Source organism: Bufo gargarizans, chromosome 4 (assembly GCF_014858855.1).
Source record: "Bufo gargarizans isolate SCDJY-AF-19 chromosome 4, ASM1485885v1, whole genome shotgun sequence".
In the NCBI taxonomy this organism is placed as follows: Eukaryota; Metazoa; Chordata; class Amphibia; order Anura; family Bufonidae; genus Bufo; species Bufo gargarizans.
In genome coordinates, this window is record NC_058083.1 from 73,175,063 (window position 1) to 73,186,156 (window position 11,094).

The 11,094-nt window shown below is 47.2% G+C and overlaps 1 protein-coding gene across 3 annotated transcripts in view; it reads right to left on the reverse strand.

Annotated features, from left to right (window-relative positions):
• Positions 1-10,732, reverse strand: part of RNF144A (ring finger protein 144A) — a 61,839-nt gene extending 51,107 nt beyond the window's left edge. Inside the window, exon 1 of one of the 3 annotated variants that reach the window (XM_044290047.1) lies at positions 10,643-10,732. The gene's annotated coding sequence lies outside the window, so the exon portion shown is untranslated. Of the gene's footprint in view, positions 1-10,367; positions 10,425-10,642 lie in introns of those variants that run through there. The other 2 variants (XM_044290051.1, XM_044290048.1) reach the window with 2 other exon arrangements.
• Positions 10,733-11,094: the final 362 nt, after the last annotated feature.

Genomic DNA, 11,094 nt, shown 5'->3' on the forward strand with positions numbered 1-11,094 from the left:
TGATTTTCAGACACAGTCCCAGCAAATTTGTGATGTTCCGGGTTGAAAATGGGTGGGGCTAACACAGAACCCACCTATAAGTGAGTGTACCCGGGCGGGTTTGGGGGGTTCCAAATGAAATGTTGTAATGTGCTTGAGCGATCTGTAATCACAGACAAAAAAAGGGCATGTTCACAACCATTCTTTGGGTCCACATCCGAGCCGCCGTTTTGGCGGCTCGGATGCGTACCCATTCACTTCAATGGGGCCACAAAAGATGCGGACAGCACTCCGTAAAATTGCAGGAGGCACATGGGGGCTTCCGTTTTTTGCGGACCCATGGTTTGCGGACCGCAAAAAACGGAACGGTCGTGTGCATGAGGCCTTACACTTAGGCTACGCTGCGGATTTGTAGCTTATTTTGCCCTACACATTGGAAAAATTTACGACATTTCCTCAAAACAATAAGAATTTAAAACCTGGTACAATATTTTTGGTGGCACCTAGCAGAGTGGATTCTGCAGGTAGCCACACACATATCTGCTTCAATGAATGGGGCTAATCCATGTGCATATCAGTGGCACAACAAACTGCACATTCATAGTTGGCCTTAATTTAAAGCTGTAAAAAAATCCATCACGTGAACATGCCCTTATTATGGAACCAACATAAATCTGTGGCAATTCTACCACGTCTTAACATGAAGTACTGAGATGGGTGCATGACCTCAGTATATCTTAGAGGGGAGAACAGTCATATGAAAATTGACGATTGGGTCACCTGAAAGGAATGGCAAGAATTTACTGGTGATCCAACCAAGTGGAGCTGCAACACAAAGAAAATTAAGACATCCCGACAATCAATGTCAATATGTCCTAGGCCTGGACTTCCCTACTTGAACAGCCACTAAGTATGAAAACTTCCTACTCTTTGGGGACTCAGCCCACTGGAATGGGTACCGTATAACATTTCATTTCAAAACCACAACTCTACCTTCTCAAGAAGTCTGATCTCAACGGACAGACAATGAGAATGTAGCCTGCAATAAGGAAAGGATCAGGGATACATTGTGATCATCCTGCAATATGCACGCAACCAAATGTCCCAGTGTAGGGTATAATCTAGTTGTAAGAGGAATTGACCATTGTTCTAATGCACTCTGAAATTCTGTGATCCATAACTTGCTCTATGACACCAAGAAAATGACTAGTCATCTGTTTAGCCTCTATCTCCCTGACATCTGTCATCATCTCCTGCAAGCTAGAGGAGATCTCCTAGCAAAAGAGCTCCCACTATTCTAGACTACCCCATAGTCTATATAGTGGCCTATATGGTGTTTATATTTTGAGATCTCCAGGTCTCAGCCGAGTACGGCCACACAGTTAGGTTTCCTGTTGCAGTTTTGGAAGAAAAAATAAGGAGTGGATCATAAAAGGAGAGAAAGTATAAAGTACAGATACAACTTCTCCTCAATTTTGAATTTATTCCTGGTTTTGGCTTTCAAAACTGCACCAGAAAACCTGAACGTGTGGCTGTACCTTAAAGGTGGATTTAGACAGGCTGACTGAGTGGCCGATTGTCGAGAAGGGCAGTTCCTTCCCGACAGTCGGTTGCTTGTTCAATGAAGGAGACCAGACATTTACATGCAGGGATCTCCTTCACAGTATGAGGATGGGCAACAGCTATAGCGATCCCTCGGCCGCATACAGAATCATGGTTTCATGGTTCAGCAGATCGCTGTTTAGACCACACAATCTGCTGCCAAAAAAACATGATTGGTGGTGCCTGCACAAGTGTCAGGATCACCCGATGAATGAGCGTTTTGCTCGTTCATAGAGTGATCGGCGGCACATTTAGACGGCCAGATGATCTGGAATGACCTTTCGCAGGAACAGTGGTTCCCGATAATCTGGACGATTATTAGTGCGTCTGAATGCATCTTTACTCTCCACGGTGCCATGTAGAGAGCTGCTAATGAGCACAGTAGATTTACAACTGGGGACCACCTACATGAGTAGATTATTGTGCCATTCAAGTGAATGGGGCTGAGATGGTCTAGGCCACCTGACCGATGGTCACAATGTCACATGGCCTAAGGTAAGCAATGAGAAGGCCACAGTGCTCAAAGGAGAACCGGGGCCTTCTCAAACAGCTGATCGGAGGGAGTTCTGGGTGTTCGACTCCCAACAATCAGAGGCTGATGACCTACCCAGAGGATAGGTCATTGGTTACAAAAATTCTGATAACCCCATTAATGTGAGGTACTTGATGCGGTCACTTACTATTAACAGAAGGCACATGTAGGTGCAAGCTGATAAAACTATGTGCCTTACATTAAAAGCAAGCATTTAATGCAAAGTACAGTATTTGTTATTGAGTATCATGATACTTTACTTGGTATCAAAATCAAGGTCCAAATTCTCTTGAATCTCAGGCTCCACATATTTTGGTCTCACACTGGCTGTAGTACAATTGGGTAGCTGCTTCACACCAACATGGAAAGTATGCATTTATAACAAGCTATCCACAACTTTCTATGTCAAAGGAAAACACTGGGATCAGGTAACCACGGAGTCCTACACTAATAGTCCATGACTATAGATGCAGCACATATGCAGTCCCACCAGAGTTTTAGCTCAATCAGCAACCAATTATCAGTTGAAGGTGAATGAGACCTCATTTTCTTTTATAGTGGATCACTTCAGTAATGCTGTTTTATGTAAGGCTAGTTTCACACTAGCGCTTTTATATCTGGCAGGCTGTCCCGGCATTGGCGGAAGTTACTGTGTTTCCATTTGGACCTATTGAAGGCTATGTACACCTTCGGAGGCAATTTTTGTTTATGATTGCATTTACTCATTTTGGGCAAAAAATCTTATTTTTTCAATTGGTCTTTATTAAAAATATTGAGTTGTTCTGTCACAAAGGGTCAACTGTTTTTTCAGCTGTGTGACTGGTACTTTCACTTTCAGTTTTTGCCAGTCATCTAATAAACCTCATCTCTATACTTCTAAGAGCTCATAAACACTTATTTAAGCCACTGATGCAGGGGGAGAGAAAGAAACTGCCAAACAAACATCCAGCGGACCTTATATATGCAGTGTGCGTGGTGCTCAGCTCAGGGAAACACAAGATGAAACTTGATTGCAGGTACAAGAGATGACAGGCGGCACTCACCACTGCAGTTAAAATGCTTCTTTATTCATCCAACACACATGGACACAGAGTAAGGGCTGGGGCGGACACCAGACTTCGGCACTCCGTGATGCAGTGGTGTGTGCCGCCTGTCATTTCTTGTACCTGCAAACTTATTTAAGCCACATTCTCATCATTAGGCCTCATGCACACGACAGTTTTTTTTCACGGTCCGCAAAAACGGGGTCCGTGGGTCCGTGATCCATGACCGTTTTTTCGTCCGTGGGTCTTCCTTGATTTTTGGAGGATCCACGTTTTGGCGTCCGCCTGGCCGTGCGGAGCCAAACGGAATCGTCCTGAATTATAATGCAAGTCAATGGGGACGGATCCGTTTGACGTTGACACAATATGGTGCAATTGCAAACGGATCCGTCCCCATTGACTTTCAATGTAAAGTCAGGAGTCCCTTTACTTTCACACTTGTGTTCATAATGCAGACGGTGGCTCCGTTCAGAGCGGATCCGTCTGCATTATATTGTTAAAACATTTCTAAGTGTGAAAATAGCCTCAGACGGATCCGTCCAGACTTTACATTGAAAGTCAATGGGGGACGGATCCGTTTGAAAATTAAGCCACAGTGTCTCATCTTCAAACGGATCCGTCCCCATTGACTTACATTATAAGTCTGGACGGATCCGCTTGCCTCCGCACGGCCAGGCGGACACCCGAACATAACTTGAAGCGTCCCCATCACCATGGGAACGCCTCTACGTTAGAATATACTGTCGGATATGAGCTACATCGTGAAACTCATTCCGACAGTATATTCTAACACAGAGGCGTTCCCATGGTGATGGGGACGCTTCAGGTTAGAATATACTGAAAAACTGTGTACATGACTGCCCCCTGCTGCCTGGCAGCACCCGATCTCTTACAGGGGGCCGTGATCAGCACAATTAACTCCTCAGGTGCCGCACCTGAAGGGGTTAATTGTACTATCATATCCCCCTGTAAGAGATCAGGGCTGCCAGGCAGCAGGGGGCAGACCCCCCCCCCCCCCTCCCCAGTTTGAATATCATTGGTGGCACAGTGTGCGCCCACCATCGGGCCCCCCCCCCTTCCTCCCTCTATTGTTATAAATCGTTGGTGGCACAGTGTGCGCCCCACATCGCCCCCCCCCCCCTCCCTCCCTCTATTGTAATAAATCGATGGTGGCACAGTGTGCGCCCACCATCGCCCCCCCCCCCTCCCTCCCTCTATTGTAATAAATCGTTGGTGGCACAGTGTGCGCCCACCATGGCCCCCCCCTTCCTCCCTCTATAGTTAAAAATCGTTGGTGGCACAGTGTGCGCCCACCATCGGCCCCCCCTCTCTCTATAGTAGTAACAACCATTGGTGGCAGTGTGCGGCCTCCCATTCCCCCCCCCCCCCCATCATTGGTGGCAGCGGAGTTCCGATCGGAGTCCCAGTTTAATCGCTGGGGCTCCGATCGGTAACCATGGCAACCAGGAAGCTACTGCATCCCTGGTTGCCATGGTTACTTAGCAATAGTACAATTGTAGAAGATTCATACTTACCTGCTTGCTGCTGCGATGTCTGTGACCGGCCGGGAGCTCCTACCTACTGGTAAGTGAAAGGTCTGTGCGGCGCATTGCTAAAGAACTGTCACTTACCAGTAGGAGGAGCTCCCGGCCGGTCACAGACATCGCAGCAGCAAGCAGGTAAGTATGAATCTTCTACTGTTGTACTATTGCTAAGTAACCATGGCAACCAGGGCTGCAGTAGCTTCCTGGTTGCCATGGTTACCGATCGGAGCCCCAGCGATTAAACTGGGACTCCGATCGGAACTCCGCTGCCACCAATGATGGGGGGGGGGAATGGGAGGCCGCACACTGCCACCAATGGTTGTTACTACTATAGAGAGAGGGGGGGCCGATGGTGGGCGCACACTGTGCCACCAACGATTTTTAACTATAGAGGGAGGAAGGGGGGGGGGGCGATGGTAGGCGCACACTGTGCCACCAACGACTTATTACAATAGAGGGAGGGAAGGGGGGGGCGATGGTGGGCGCACACTGTGCCACCAACGATATTCAAACTGGGGAGGGGGGGGGGGGGTATGCCCCCTGCTGCCTGGCAGCCCTGATCTCTTACAGGGGAATATGATAGTACAATTAACCCCTTTAGGTGCCACACCTGAAGGGGTTAATTGTGCTATCATATCCCCCCTGTAAGAGATCGGGTGGTGCCAGGCAGCAGGGGGCAGTCTTGTACAAAGTTTGCAGTGTATTCTAACTAGAAGCGTCCCCATCACCATGGGAACGCTTCTGTGTTAGAATATACTGTCGGAAATGAGTGAAAACTTAGATCAGAAAAAGCTTTTATGCAGACGGATCTTCGGATCCGTCTGTATGAAAGCAACCTACGGCCACGGATCACGGACACGGATGCCAATCTTGTGTGCATCCGTGTTCTTTCACGGACCCATTGACTTGAATGGGTCCGTGAACCGTTGTCCCTCAAAAAAATAGGACAGGTCATATTTTTTTGACGGACAGGATACACGGATCACGGCCGCAAAACGGTGCATTTTCCGATTTTTCCACGGACCCATTGAAAGTCAATGGGTCCGCGAAAAAAAACGGAAAACGGCACAACGGCCACGGATGCACACAACGGTCGTGTGCATGAGGCCTCAAGATAAGAACTGATCTATAATGAGTGTTTATAATGTCAGAGAGCAGAGATAAGGAGCCTGTCTGCTCCTGCTCTGACGGAAAAGACAGAAAATCCACAGGCTGCTACAACAGCATCTCAGCTCTGTACAGAAATTCCATATTTTTAATAAAGACCAATTGCCTGACAATAAAAGAAGGGGTCCAAGAGAAGATACGAGCGGCACTTCTGCTTACAGCGGTGCGGTGCGCGTGTCCAGGGAAGAAGATCCACAGATAATGGTATAGTAAGGACCGGCACTCGCTTTTGGTAGTGATATCAAATAAATTTAATGGTCACATACAAATGGTTAATGTGACGCGTTTCGGCTATTAGAAGCCTTTGCCGAAACGCGTCACATTAACCATTTGTATGTGACCATTAAATTTATTTGATATCACTACCAAAAGCGAGTGCCGGTCCTTACTATACCAATAAAAGAAGGGCTGATGTGACAGCAGCCTGTAATCACCACCGGAGAGGCAGGGGGAGTGCCCTCTCATATACTATGTGTGTCCGTGTAATCCTTGTTCAGGAAGACAGCGCTCCAGATGGCGACCAAAATGGTCGCCAATGCGCCATAAAATTTGTAGATTGCAACAAGACTTTTTAGCCTTGTCACCATTTGCGACAGGGCTGCCGCGCTGTAGCTGAATATTGAAGGTGGGGCATGGGAGCCAGAAATTCCTTGCCCCAGCGCAGGCGTTCATTCAGCAGCACAGGGGGGAAGGAAGCAGTCTCTCCCTCCCCCTGTGCCGCTGCTGACACCAGTGAAAAAACAGAGGGGAAGAGGAGGGGAGGGGCTGTGGCCACTGCGCCACCAATGATGTTCACTCACCCATTAATTCAAATAAAGGAGGCGGTAGCTGCAGAATCACATAGCCGACACCCAACCTCTATGACAGGGCGCTTCTATCCACGATTGGTGCCTAATAGAGCTTTATCAGGTTGCATAGGACAAGGGATGAAAAAATCCCAGGTTCTAGCCCCTAAGGGGGCTAATAGTTATTAAGTAAAAAAAAAAAAAAAAAGTTTACAAAATATTAAGTATAAATCGCCCCCTTTCCCAATTTTACTTATAAAATAATAATAATAATAATAATGAGAGCAGTGAGACTATGGAACTCTCTGCCCGAGGAGGTGGTGATGGTGAGTACAATAAAGGAATTCAAGAGGGGCCTGGATGTATTTCTGGAGTGTAATAATATTACAGGCTATAGCTACTAGAGAGGGGTCGTTGATCCAGGGAGTTATTCTGATTGCCTGATTGGAGTCGGGAAGGAATTTTTTATTCCCCTAAAATGGGGAAAATTGGCTTCTACTTCAGAGTTTTTTTTTTTGCCCTCCTCTGGATCAACTTGCAGGATAAGGCTACTTTCACACTAGCGTTCGATCGGATCCGTTCTGAACGGATCCGATCATAATAATGCAGACGGAGGCTCCGTTCAGAACGGATCCGTCTGCATTATTTTGGCATATAAAAGCTAAGTGTGAAAATAGCCTGGGACGGATCCGTCCAGACTTTCAATGTAAAGTCAATGGGGGACGGATCCGCTTGAAGATTGAGCCATATTGTGGCATCTTCAAACGGATCCGTCCCCATTGACTTACATTGTAAGTCTGGACGGATCCGCACGCCTCCGCACGGCCAGGCGGACACCCGAACGCTGCAAGCAGCGTTCAGCTGTCCGCCTGTCCGTGCGGAGGCGAGCGGAGCGGAGGCTGAACGCCGCCAGACTGATGCAGTCTGAGCGGATCCGCATCCATTCAGACTGCATCAGGGCTGGACGGAAGCGTTCGGGTCCGCTCGTGAGCCCCTTCAAACGGAGCTCACGAGCGGACAGCCGAACGCTAGTGTGAAAGTAGCCTAACAGGCCGAACTGGATGGACAAATGTCTTTTTTCGGCCTTATGTACTATGTTACTATGCGGTGAACGTCGTAAAAGAAAAAAAAAATTAACCATGTCACCTTGTCCCCCCAAAAAATAGAATAGGACTGTTCTATTATGGGCCAGACGTTCCATAAAATGTGGAATGGTGTTTCTTTTTTTTTTTTTTTTTTGTGTGGTATCGAATGGTATTGAGTATCGCAATACTTTTTTATGGTATCAAAACCGAATCAAAATTTTGGTATTGTGACACCCCTATTATGTAGTGCTGGCTCATTACTGTGACCTGCGTCTCATCTTCTCCAAGCCTTTTTTTTTTAATTATAATTATATATTTTTTCAATTTGGAGACTAAAAATGTAATTTGGCTTCTAAATTTTTCAGTTTAGGAGCCAATGGCTCCTGTTTATTTTTTTTTGTCTGGAGCACTGGAAGATAAGTGTTGCCAGAGTTGTCTAGGGCCACTATCACCTTTTCTGACAGCAGTAGTAATGTGTATACAGGAAACATACAACAGTAATGTAAGGTATATGTTCCTTCCCGACAATCGGCCTTTAGTATGGGCAGCACGGTGGCTCAGTGGTTAGCACTGGTGCCATGGCTTAAGCCAAGGACAACATCTGCATGGAGTTTGTATGTTCTCCCCGTGTTTGCATGGATTTCCTCCTGGTTCTCTGGTTTCCTCCCATACTCCAAAGACATACTGATAGGGAACTTAGATTGTGAGACCCATTGGGGACAGTGTGATAATGATAATGTCTGTAAACCGCTACGGAAGTATATAAAATAAATAAATTAATAAATAATAGCTGAGGAACCATAGGTTGCGTCCCTCTGATTTACAACATGTCCACTGCATTATCAACCAGATGCAATCTCTACAGCCGGCCTTGTCAAGTCAATGGTGTCAGATAACTGCATTGTTTTACAGTGATGCAATGCAAACAACAAAAGCCCCACGAACCACATGTAGTTGTCAGATAACCCCGAGGAGGGGTGAGGGCACCATGTGCAGGAATGTGTTAATGCACACACAGAGCTAGTGCTAGAACAACGTACACTGGGCCGCTCTGTGTAAGGCCTGGCATGTCTACCCCCTCCCTCTGGTAACACAAAACCACTAATTGTGTGGAGACAATAAAGCTGGAGCTATGCTCTCTGCTATCCAACAGATGAAAACATAGAAAACCTACAGTCACACACCGCGAGCGTACGGGCTGCAATAGAACATCTACGTGCTAAAGGCAGTGCAACATCTGCAGGAGTTCTGGAGATGTTAGCAAGAGCTTCCTCAAGGTACTTAGTTTGCCGGACCTACAAAGTCATGCTGATAGAGGGATGTCCTACTGCTACGATCCCACCAGCTACTATTAGTGGAGTAACTACACTGGAAATGACCACATTAGAAGGTTTTTCCTATTAAAGACTTTTCTGCAGTCCAATGAAGGTCTGAAAATGTGGGGTCGGTACCAATTCCTGGCACAGAAGTGGTTGCATGTGTGAAGTTACTTTCCAGTAGAGACAATAGGTCCTCCAGATCAAAGACCCACATGGGATGCAGCTTTTAGCTTTCACCAGAAGAAAGGACATCCTAAGCAGGCCTTCCTATGATGTTTAGGTGGCTTCCTATGACTCCATAATGTTTATATAGAAGCAATGCACATCTGAGAGAAGGACAATAGATTGTGAGCTCTGTGGGTGCAGGAAGAGAACATTAAGGCTATATGCAATAACAGCACTTCAATAATACAGGCACAGTGTAATGTATACTACATATTACATCCGATGGAACCAGTTAGTAGGCTCCAGCAGCCACTATGACGTTGCACTCCCATGTCAATAAGAACACACAAGGACCATAAAAAAACACTACAATTAGAAATGGCGAACAATTCAACACATTGGGGATCAGTCCAGGCCGGTTTCTAATTTACAAATATATTAATTAGATTAACGATGGAAATGATCTGATAATGCCTGACTTTAGCAAGCCCACCACCAGTACGTCCCACCACCAGTATGTTCCACCACCACAATGTTCCACCACCCGTACATCCCACCGCCAGTGCCTCCCACCACCAGTACATCCCACCACCAAGCCCACCAGTACATCCCACCACCAGTACATCCCAACACCAAGCCCACCACCAGTACATCCCACCACCAGTACATCCCACCACCAGTACATCCCACCACCAGTACATCCCACCACCGAGCCTACCACCAGTACATCCAGCCCATCAGATGGTCACATACACAATCACACCATCAAAAAAGTACTCAAAATCTTCCAACATCAGAAATGTTTTCTTTCCCTGTAAAGGGTTGTATCTAAAGAGCGGTGACTTGGATGTGCTGAGGATATCAGGGGCCACGGACAGTTTTCTATTACATGGGAGAGCAGCATCCAAATCACACGCTATACTTATTACTCAGAATGTCTGCTTATCTAATATCTATCATATATCTATCTCATATCTATCTATTATGTCTATCTTCTATCTATGTGTATATATTCAGATTTCTCTCATATCTATGTATCTATTATGTCCATTTTTTTCTATCTTCTATCTAGTATCTCTCTCTGACATGGCACCCATCTCCCACTGTCCCTCCTCTGCTCTGTGGCCCCTTGCACACCCATCTTACCCCACTCTGTGGCAGCCCTGGGCAGCAGTCCTCCTGTAGACAGCAGCAGGCAGCAGCTCTCTCCTCCCTCTTCCTCCTTATCTGTGAGCAGCCTCAGGAGGAGGGGAGAGAGTACAGTGCCTGGCAGTCTCCAAACCAGGGGAGGGGGCTGCATGATGTGTGCGACACCCCTGTGCCCCCTGCACTGCCTATGTATACACAGCACCAGGGGACTACTGCAAGGAGAACCCAGCGCAGCCTACAGACACTGACCGCTGACCACGAGGTGTACTTACCGGCAGGCATAGAGATGGAGCTGCGGCCCCGGGCCACCAAGCCTTGGGAGCCTGATGCTGTCTCTGTAAGCTGCCGCGCATGCGCAGTCAGTCCCGGATCCTGGGATAATGCGCCTGATGCTGAGAGCAGGGGGTGGTCCTCAGGAGCCCTGGGAGACGTGTTGTCCCTGGCACCCTGATGTAAACTCAGTAGACGGGATCACAGCATTGAACTTGAATGGTTGTTTAACCCTTCTTGTAGCAGTGTTTGCAATGTTCTGGGGCTTTTATTTGGATTGCGGTGCAGCTTTGGATGATAGGACTGTATTGTGAATCTATTACATAGCAACCTAAATAGCCCTTCCCTGATAATTGCCTGCAGTCCCAAAATGTCTGGTGAAAAAAATCCTCCAGGACGGCGGTCAGGACTGGCCAGTCTCCAGGTCCATCGGAAGCTGCCCAACAGGAGCGGC